The 10,379-nt window shown below is 43.9% G+C and overlaps 1 protein-coding gene across 4 annotated transcripts in view; it reads right to left on the bottom strand.

Moving 5' to 3' along the window:
* Positions 1-648: 648 nt before the first annotated feature.
* The window catches only part of LOC122546178 (uncharacterized), a 46,446-nt gene continuing 36,715 nt past the window's right edge, over positions 649-10,379 (bottom strand). The window contains exons 6-7 of one of the 4 annotated variants that reach the window (XR_015760611.1): positions 5,451-8,025; positions 649-915 (exon numbers count right to left, since the gene is read on the bottom strand). The gene's annotated coding sequence lies outside the window, so the exon portion shown is untranslated. The remainder of the gene's footprint in view (positions 916-5,450; positions 8,026-10,379) is intronic. The other 3 variants (XR_015760609.1, XR_015760610.1, XM_087998041.1) reach the window with 3 other exon arrangements.

The following is a 10,379-nucleotide window of genomic DNA, read 5'->3' as shown; positions in this document are numbered from 1 at the left end:
CCACCCCCACTTTGAGAAAGTGGGAGATGAGCCAGTGTTTCTGCTGTCTGTATTGGCTGGAAATATGCAGAACATACTGCCTATTATGGTGGTGCAGGCAGAGGAGAAGATGAATAATTGATAAAAACAATTATATCAGATCTGAGGGAAGTAAACATGCATAGTTTGGGGGAAGTATAGGGAGTGAGAATATGGGATTCTGCTACAGAGAGCCAGCCTGGATTTGATGGGCCTCTCTCTGAGCTTTAATGCATTTTATTTGGACTTGCTTAACTTGCTCTGGTCACCGATTAAATTGTCATTGAGGTAAATCTGCTCAGTGTTCCTACACAGACTAATACAGTCTGTCCCTCCACCGCAGGAGATAATGTTTACTGTTTTATACTGGGTTCAGGGGTGTGGGAGGGAAGGGGGCGTAACGGTGTATATAACAGTCTGCCAGCATTTATCTGAAATGGCAAAACACCAGTGCAGCCACACTAGGGACCGACTCTGGAAATGTGGGGAATGCCAGAAGAGATTTCTTTACCCATCCCACCTGGAAACTGGCCAAACCAGTCAGACTGGGGAGAAGCTGTTCACCTGCTCTGTGTATATGTGTGTGTGTGGGTGGGAAGGGATTCACTCAGGCATCCATCCTGCTGAGACACCAGTCAATTTACTCATAACCACAAGTTGAAGGATTTTTTTCCTCTTGTTCACACCAAGTAATGAACAATGGTTTTGGCAGTTCATTAAGTTTTGCATATAGAGAACTTAGTTTTGGAAATGTTCACAACATCGTTGAACATGCAGATTCACACTGGGTAGAGACTTTTATTTTCCTTTATTCATTGCAAGAGTTGGATGTTGATGGGCTATTGACATCCATCTCGGAACCATGTATTCTGGGGTTTGTTTCTGATGCCTTGTTATCTATTGGGGATAAAAACAGTTTCAATTAGCTTTCTGTTAAATGCATGGCAATCAAGTCAATCCCATAACTCTCAGGCAGATTAGTTTCTTTTGAAGGACTCTCCATCTCCCCAACCTCCTCCATCCTCACCCCCAACAGTACAATAATCTCAGAGTTTCTTTGTGACTCTGAATGAGACAATCTGATCAGCTGCTTCTTTCCATACTCCTATGTCGGGTTGGATCTTAAACTCCCCTTGCTGCAGTTGTGATCCTGAATCATTGTACAGAGTTGCTCGTATTTCATGTCTAGGCCTTTCAGTGTTCATGATACTGCATGTAGCTTCTTGTGTATGGGGCCGACAGTGTAAGAGTTTAGCTCTTTCCTTCCACCAACAGCAGTAAAATTATACTCCAACAAAACTTACAGTAAAAGCAGCATGAATACCTAAAAATGAAGTGTCAACCTGATGAAGTTCCCAAAGAGGACTACTTGTGTTCCAAACAGCATAAGCAGCAAGTGATAGACAGAGTGAAGCAATCCGGGAAACAACAGAACAGATCGAAGATCTGCAGTCCAGTCATGGACTGTTGTCAATGAAGTCAGAGCACAGCTGGAATTCTGAGGACAGTTCTCTTCAAGATATTACCCAACAAGAATGTCAGACTGGATTAATTATCATAAAACTCAAGTCCTTTTGATATTCATATATTTACAATCAGTATTCAATTCACCAAATGTAGCTGAAGGTAAAGATAACCTTCAAGTGATTGTAACAGTGGAGACATCTGAATACTTGATCAGCCTGTTGTGTTTAGATAGTAATAATTTTAAAGAGATTTTTAAAAAGTAAGGTGACTTGAGTATAATGGAAGAAGTTGATTGGTGGGTAGCTGATAATCCTGTTTTAATCTGAAGTTAATTTAGGATTAGTTAACAAATAAACACATGGTAGGGAATCCCAGCCTCATGGAGTGCACATCCAGTTCCATGTGGGAAAACCAGGACACTTCTTGTCTGAGCGACAACCACAAGAACATGGAGGTGACACGGGAAATGTCAGGAACACTCGTTTGACCACAGCTAAAGTACTGCACACATTTCTGATCCCCACATTCCAGGGTTGATGTGATCACACCAGAGAGGGTACAGAGGAGATTGATCAGAATGTTTCTCCGATTGGAAATTTCTGCTCTGAGGAAAAGTTCAATAGGCTGGGGATGATTTCCGAGGAGGATGAGCTGAGATTTAATTGAAGTGATAAAATGCTGAGGAATCCAGATCAAGTGGATAGGAAGGAGCTATTCATTAACAGAGAGGTCAGAAACTGGAGGATTTAGATTGAAACTAGTTCCCAGAAAGAAGGGGAGGGAAGAATTCATTTCACTCGGAGATGGTGGGGAGCAGGAACTCATTGATGGGGTGGCAGAGGCAGTAACCAGCATCACATTAGAATAAAAGGACATGGATGTAACTGAAATGCTGGACCACGCAGGGCTGCGGACTAAAGTCTGCAGAATGGGATCATTGTGATTTATTTGACATTTATCCAGAAGATGAAAGTCAAGTCCAATTTGTGAATTTATGAACATCATCCGACCTGAATTCCAAATGTCAGAATAAATTTATCAGAAAGTTACAGCACAGATTAAGACCACGTGGCCCATCCTGCATGTGTTGGCTGTGATAGAACTACCCAGGCTTTACAGCGTTCTGTTCTCACCGAGTGCAACAATTTCAGACTGTGAACTCTGCCCTCTATGTTGTTCTCATCTGTTTTTATAACATATTTCTTTTACAGCTGCACACCTTGTTACCTGGTTTCTTTCCCAGCCCTAACTCCATTCCCTGTGGCCTTGAGGGATTACCATTTCTGCTGTTTAATCTCTCCTGCCTTCCCCCGTGTGACAGACTGTCTTTTTGTCCTTGTCTCACCCCCACCTTGCTCACAACCTGTTACATTTCTGATTCCCAGACCTCTGTGACTTCACTGCGCCCCCGGGTCAGTGGCACGAGTTTTGAATTCTCTTCCTCATGAGATAATCGGAAATCTTTCTGTCTGCAGCTTCCCCTAGATTTTATTTTGATAAAAAAGAGGATTTGCGTCAGAGTCAAGTATTTTGAGCCTTCATCCACAATCCTGAGCACTTAGACATAATTTGAGACCCTCCCACAGATGTGCAGGTTTGATGGATTGGCGGTGCTAACTTGGCCTGTAGTTTGTAGGTTAGGTGGGTTGGGTTAGCCATGGTAAATGTGGGGTTATGGGGGTAGGGTGGTATAGCAGGTCATTGCAGACTCAATGGACCGAATAGCCTGTTTGTGTGCCTAAGGGATGCTGTGATTCTAATTGTGATTGTTGTCACATTTTCCTCATGCCAGGTTCATTCAGCTCAGGTACACATGCTGCGTTTTGTGTTTCTCTGGGTGCTCACTCAATCCTTTCCTTTAGTTTTACATCAATTTCACACTGTTTGTGAGGGTGGGAATGAATTTGTAAATATAAATACTCCAACCGAAACCCCTCACAAGTCAGAAACTGTTTCTACTACTAGCATCACTCACAAGGAAGAGGAAAATAAAGGTTCCATCACAAATCTGACAGGAAAGACATAATCACCAGGAAAGGCTTAACAGCTTAAAATTCTTAAGAAGAGGAGGCTGAGAGACAACCTGGTACAAGTAGGAAGCTTTGTGTCTGTGTTTTCAGAGATTTGAGGTTGAAATCATTGGGTTTGAAGCATGTTTCATTGCCCCAGGTTATCAAAGGTGCTATCAAAATGTGCATCTTTCTTTCTGCCTATCTGTCTGAGTTAACAATCAGATGGATAGGTAATTGTCTCAGTGTTTTCCCAAATCCCTGACTGAATCTGCCTCCCTCTACAATCTCAGGTGCCTCACCACTCACTGGATCACAGAGAAACTCTGCTGTTATCATGAGAGCTTTCTTTGCTGTCACCTCTCTTAGTGTTTCTGCCTAATCCCCACTTCCCTTCATTAAAACCCAGCTGCCTACAGTCCACCCACATGGGCATGTTGAAGAGCATGACAGGAGAATGGATTGAAACTGACAGTTCAATAGCCAGAATGAAAGAGGAAGGAAATAAATGGGGTTTGTGGATCCTGGGGATACAGACTCCAGGATTAGTCCTTGTGGGCATTCCTGCAGTGATATGAGACAGCATTCCATGATGAGAGTTAAACGCGGGTTGCTGGAGAGGGAGCCACTGAACATGAACAGGTTTAGTTCAAACACAGGAGGTTTGTTCAGTCAGTGACAGTGTGTTAGACATGGAGGTGAAGTGAGCAGTGAGGGGAAATGTTGCCACAAGCTGCAGACGGACAACTTTCATTGGAACAGGTGGAAGCCATTCAGCCCCTCAACCCTGCTCTGCCATTCAATAGATCATGGCTAATTTGTGGCCTAACTTGCAATTTTCAAAACTCTCCAAACTCGTCAATAAACTCCTCTGCAACACACAAGATGAATATTGAAAAACTAACCAACTGCAAATGCTGGGAAATCAGAAACAAAACCAAACATTGCTGGAAATTTTCAGGAGATCTGGCAGCATCTGTGGAGAGTGAATCTTTGGGTCCAGTGACCGGTCAGGTGACCAGCTGCAGCTGACCATTCTGCCTTTTCTGTAACATGCTCTGAACAGGTTCTGGTGCGAGGGGAATGAGACTGTCAATAACAATTGAGAAAACAGGAGAATGTGCTCAATCAGAATAGAACCCATTTTGATCTTTCACTTTTAATTCAACTGCAAACAGTATTCATTATTATTTCTGAAATAGGATAATAGGCCAGAAAACAACTCTTCATGTCATTGGGTCTGGGAAACTGTGTTAATTCTGACCTGGTTCAGCCGACATGTGAATCCAGACCCTGAATAATGTGGTTGACTCTGAACCATCTCCTGGGCAGTTAGAATAGATGACAAATGCTGCCCCAGCAAGTGATGCCATGATCCCATGAACAAACAAATCAAATCCAATCACTGTGGTTAGTTGTGAACTTGCTGGTGTTATTGGAAGGGGATGAATGGGAAGGTTTATGGGGTAAAGGCAGAAGAATAGCATTCGGTGAGGTGATCCTTTGGAGAGCCTCCTTTTGCGCAGTAACAATTCTGTGAATATTTCATTCTAAGCCATCTAAGGAAATATCAGAGCAGGGTTTATAAAGAGGTCAGATTGAATGAGTGTCTCGGTGAACACAAGTGAGACACAGGTACAGAGAGGCTTTGGGATGGATTAAATTAAATTTTATACTTTTGAACAGTCATCAACATTACAGCAGTTAAAAATGGGAGTGATCAAGAGAGTGGAATTAGAGCAGCAAATAAATCTTAAACCTTTATGCAGCTAAAGGGAATGCTGGGTAAAGATACCGTAGTTAGATTAGACTAGATTACTTACAGTGTGGAAACAGGCCCTTCGGCCCAACAAGTCCACACCAACCCTCCAAAGAGCACCCCACCCTGGCCCATTCCCCTACATTTACCCTTTCACCTAACACTACGGGCAATTTAGCATGGCTAGTTCATCTAACCTGCACATCTTTGGACTGTGGGAGGAAACTGGAGCACCCGGAGCCCACGCAGAACGGGGAGAATGTGCAAACTCCACAGAGACAGTTGTCCGAGGCGGGAATTGAACCCGGGTCTCTGGCGCTGTGAGGCAGCAGTGCTAACCACGGTGGCACAGTAATAGGGGCGTGGAACGCACTACCTGCAATTTGTAGACTCGCCAACTTTAAAGGCATTTACATAGTCATTGGATCGACATATGGATGGTAATGGAGTTGTGCGGGTTAGATGGGCTTCAGGTTGATTCCACAGGTTGGCGCAACATCGAGTTAGTGCTGATTTTATTCCAGGCCCACCAGCCTCGGAGCACATCCTTCCTGTACCTATCCTATCGAGCTCTTGAAGATTTTTGTTCATTTGAAGTGTTTCATGTTTAGATACTCCAGAGATGACAGCTTCAAGCTCCTCAATCTCTCCTGCCAGGGCAATGCTGCTGTTAGAATTCAATTCACTGGCATGTTACCGGCTGCTTCACGGACTGGAACTGACAATTGAGAATGAAAGGTTACTGTATAAAATATCTTCAATGGTATTTGCAGACGTGTGTGGTTTTAGGAAAATAACCTTGACTTACGGGCATTGAGTGTCAGAGCACTTCCTGTTGTGGGGCATCCTGTTTAGATTCAATCTATTGCTAACTATTAGAACTGACTTGCACTGGCTCCGTCAAAGTGGGCAGAGCATTATGGCTGTCATCGAAGCTGGTAACAAACTTCCCATGGGTTAAAAATCGCAAATGATAGAGTAGGTACGAGGTCTGATGGCACTGTTGGAGTACTGATGTTGTTGTTAATCACATTAACTCGGCAGGAGTTGACTGAATTCATATTGTCTCTTTCTGAATCTCAGGATGTCTCTCTGGGCAATAAGTCTCCACAAACAGCAATGAGCAGGGGTCATCTGTTTTGATTTAAATTGCTCTATAGCACTGCTGCTTCACAGCACCAGGTACAAGGTTGGAGTCCAGCCTTGGTCAACAGACCATGTGGAGTTTGCACATTCTCCCCAGGATAGTGTGGGTCCACTCCAGGTGCTCTGGTTTCCTCCCACAGTCCAAAGATTTGCGGGTTAGGTGGATCAGTTATGCTAAATTGTCCACAGTGTCCAGGATTGTGCAGACTCGGTGGATCAGCCATGGGAAATGCAGTGTTACAGGGATGGAGTTCTCCAGATGGGATGCTCTTTGGATAGTTGGTGGGGTTTGATGGGCCAATGCTCTCCTTCCACACGGTCGGGATTCTATTCTATGATTGAGGATAAAGGCGAAACAACAGTGTGTCCTTGGAGAAGGAGCATGTAGTCTGTATCAATTCTCCCGATGCCTTAAGATAGAGGTAGGCACCGTAGGGGATATGGTGCTTTATCTCCACCGTTGGCCCGTCCGCACAACTCCAATTTGATTTAGTCCCTTCCCACTTTTTCATTTGTAATGGTTTGCTTTGCCTGTAAGGGGCGTTGTTTATAAATATTCAATTGGTTACATGGGTGGTTTACTGCTGGTGATTATATGTGAACCAAAATGGTGTAATGATGAATTGGATGGTGGGAAGGTTGCTCAGATGTGTGTGATAACATTTCTGGGTCGGAGAAATGGGGAATAAAGAACTCTTCACAGCTCACAGAATGAGAACTGAAAATCAGTTAAATCAAACCAAAGGTTCAGACAGGGAGGGAATATTTCCCTGGAGCTTGAGTAACTGGAAAGTGATGGTGTCCGGGAGTAGACAGGATTTGTTTTACAGGGCGTTTAAAATTTTAAAAACTGTTATATTCAGATAGTTTCATTTCTTTTCTTTTAGTTTTATTTATTGTGGAATAAATAGCTACAATAATTTAAAACTAAATTCACAAACCATGTGTTAAAGACAAATGTTAAATAAAATCCAAACCATCTCTCACTGAAAACTGATGTGGAGGTGCAATCTCCTGGAGAGTCCCTGCCCACTTCTTCCTAGCCGGCCTTCATGGCTATATACATATCTTGGAGATAGCAGCAGGAGGCCATTCAGCCTTTCAATCCTGCTCCACCATTCAATGGGAAAAAGCTGACCATCCACCTCAGTCTCCTGTCCCTGCTGTGTTCCAATCCCCTTTTAAGACTTTATCTCGAAGAACTATATCTAAGTCCTCCTTTGGCTTCACTGCCTTTTGTTCCTGTGTTACTGTGTAGGTGTAGGCACGGGTAATGTGATGGTTCTGCCTCCTGGAGGACGCACTCAGCGTCCCTCATCATCCTGCAGTAACATCAACGGGGTTTCAGCAACTAAAGATAGAAACCGTTTCCAGGATATGGGCATCACTGGCTCAGCCAGCATTTATTCCCCATCTCTCGTTACCCTTGAGAAGATGATAGTGAGCTGCTGTCTTGAACCATTCACAGTCCATTTGGCGCAGAGAGACAGACAACACTGTGAGGGAGAGTGTTGCAGGATTTTGGCCAAGTTATTCTCTATCTTTGGTTCTTCAAATGCTGGTTAACTTAATCACGATGTGCATGAGTTTGAGATTTCAGTCTGCAAATCTTCACCATCGAGCACCCTGTATAAACGGATATGTACAGATTAGAAATTCAGAGCAGACAATTCTAGCTTCTCTGGAATATCTTTTTCCCTTCCTTATGTAACGCTCCAGCCCACTTACTCTCTCCCACCACTCTGCCTCTGCTGTCCCTAATGTACCCGCCCCCATTCTCATGGAGTTACTGGTAAACAGATCCATGCCACCCCTTCCTATCCTGGTTAGACTCTGCACCCTTTCTGGGTTTACTCCATTTCCCTTCAGTTGCTGCAAGTCAATAATGTTACAGGAGAATAAATCAAAAGGAAACAGAAAGGGAGGTAGCAGATCCTGGACAGAAGAGGAACCTTCAGTCTGGGAGAATGAGTGAGATCCTTCCTTGTTTCCCATTGGTCGATTCCCAGCATTATGACAAGTTGGGGATGGAACTTGGGCCCATGTGGGAGTGGTGACACTTTGACCCCCCCCAACCCGTCAATACTACAAGCTGATACATTCCTCCTCCAGCCAATCACAATGTCAAATGCTTTCCGCTAATTACCCCAAAGCACATGCTCCAAAATCCGCCCATATTCTGTACCTGTGCAGTGCCGGGCTTCCCCGCACACGCGTGGTCCCTGCCTCAGGGATTGTGGGAGTTGTAGCCCCCATGAAGCCACTGGAAACATGTTTCTGGATAGTGAATGAAAAGTGAAGGCTAGAGGGTGTTGTGTATAGGATCCCTATTCAGACACGGGCTGTTACTGGATTTTACTGAGACATCGGCTTCCACAACCTGATTTCTGACGTAAGGAACATAGATTCAGCCAATTGCGGGGTTGGGAGGTTAATAAGGGGTAGCAGATTTTAAGCAGATGTAGCTCAGTGGCTAGCACTGCTGCCTCACAGCGTCAGGGACTTGGGTTTTATTTCAGCCAGAGGCGACTGCGTGGAGTTTACACGTTTTCAGCATGTCTGCGTGGATTTCCTAGGATGCTCGAGCTTCCTCCCACAGTCCAAAGATGTGTAGGTTAGGTGGATTGCCTATGCTAAATTGCCCACAGTGTCCATGTATGTGCCGGTTAGGCCATCAGCCATGGGAAATGCAGGGTTACAGGGATAGGGTGGGTCTGAATGGGATGCTCATCATAGGTTGGTGTGGACTCGTTGGATGAATACCCTGTTTCTGCACTATAGGGACTCTATTCTATTCTCATGAAGAAGAATGAACTTGTCTCAATGTGTTGTGCATCTGTGGAATTCCCTATTCAAAATGCGGTGGTTGCAAGGACAATGAGCAGATTTAATGAAGAGATGCAGATGTTTATTTTGCAATGAGATGAAGGGTGAGAGAGAACAGGTCGGAAAATCCAGCTGAGACCGAGGTGAGCTCAATCATCACGGTATTAAATGGTGAAGCTGGTTCGAAGGGCTGCATTGCTTCTCCTGTGCCCAGTGCTTATCTTCTTATGGTAATAACTGGAAAGCTGAATCCAAAACTCACCACCTTCACCAAAGGAGATTTTGAAAAATGCAGGATAGTCAGGTGGATTAGCGTTCCAAACTTAGGTTGTGAGGAAGCATATAGGAGATAATGATTTTGCAATTTTAAACTTAGGGGAGACAGTGATTTATGGTTTTAGACTGTGCAGTACATTCACACCGTCCAGAATACTCTGTTGTGAATATCTATCCTATACTTTACTACAAAGCCAAGGTCTTTGACAACGAAACGCAAAACGCCCAGGAAACATCGCCTCACCTTGTAATCTGACAAAAGACTTCTGATAAATCTGGTTGAACTTAGAACAGCTGGAAAGCTGGAAGACTAGATCCAATCCCAAGATCCTGTGCTTAAACAAAGGAGACTACAATAGGATGAGGCAGGAGTTGGCTAATGTAAACTGGAAGCAAAGACTTTACCTTGGGAAAGTTGACGGACAGTGGGGGAATACCAAAGCAATTTTTCGAAGTGCTCTGCAAAAGTATATATCAGTGAAAAGGGAGGACTGTAGGAAAAGGAGTAATCTGCCATGGGTGTCTAAGGAAATAAGGGAGTCTATCAAATTGAAATAGAAAGCATACAAATTGGCAAAGACCAAGGAGAAGCTAGGAGAATAGAAAATCTTTAAAGATCAACAGAAAGCTAGATGGGATTGGGGGAGAAAAGCGATGAGCAGCTATCCCAGGCCAGAATAGCAGTTTACACTGCTAGAGGGAAACCTATTATGTGGGGAACATATGGCCCCTGTAATTGTTGAAGCACTTAACTGTTACCATAGAGATAATCCTGATCAAGTTACAAATCACAGCACACCCCAAAAGCTTGTTCTTCCAAATAAACCTGTTGGACTATAACCTGGTGTTGTGTGATTTATAAGTTTGTTCACCGCACC

The sequence above is a fragment of the Chiloscyllium plagiosum genome, unplaced genomic scaffold (assembly GCF_037043375.1).
Source record: "Chiloscyllium plagiosum isolate Xiang-an unplaced genomic scaffold, Cpla_swu_hap1 HiC_scaffold_20, whole genome shotgun sequence".
Taxonomy (NCBI): domain Eukaryota; kingdom Metazoa; phylum Chordata; class Chondrichthyes; order Orectolobiformes; family Hemiscylliidae; genus Chiloscyllium; species Chiloscyllium plagiosum.
This window is presented reverse-complemented; position numbering and strand designations above follow the sequence as displayed.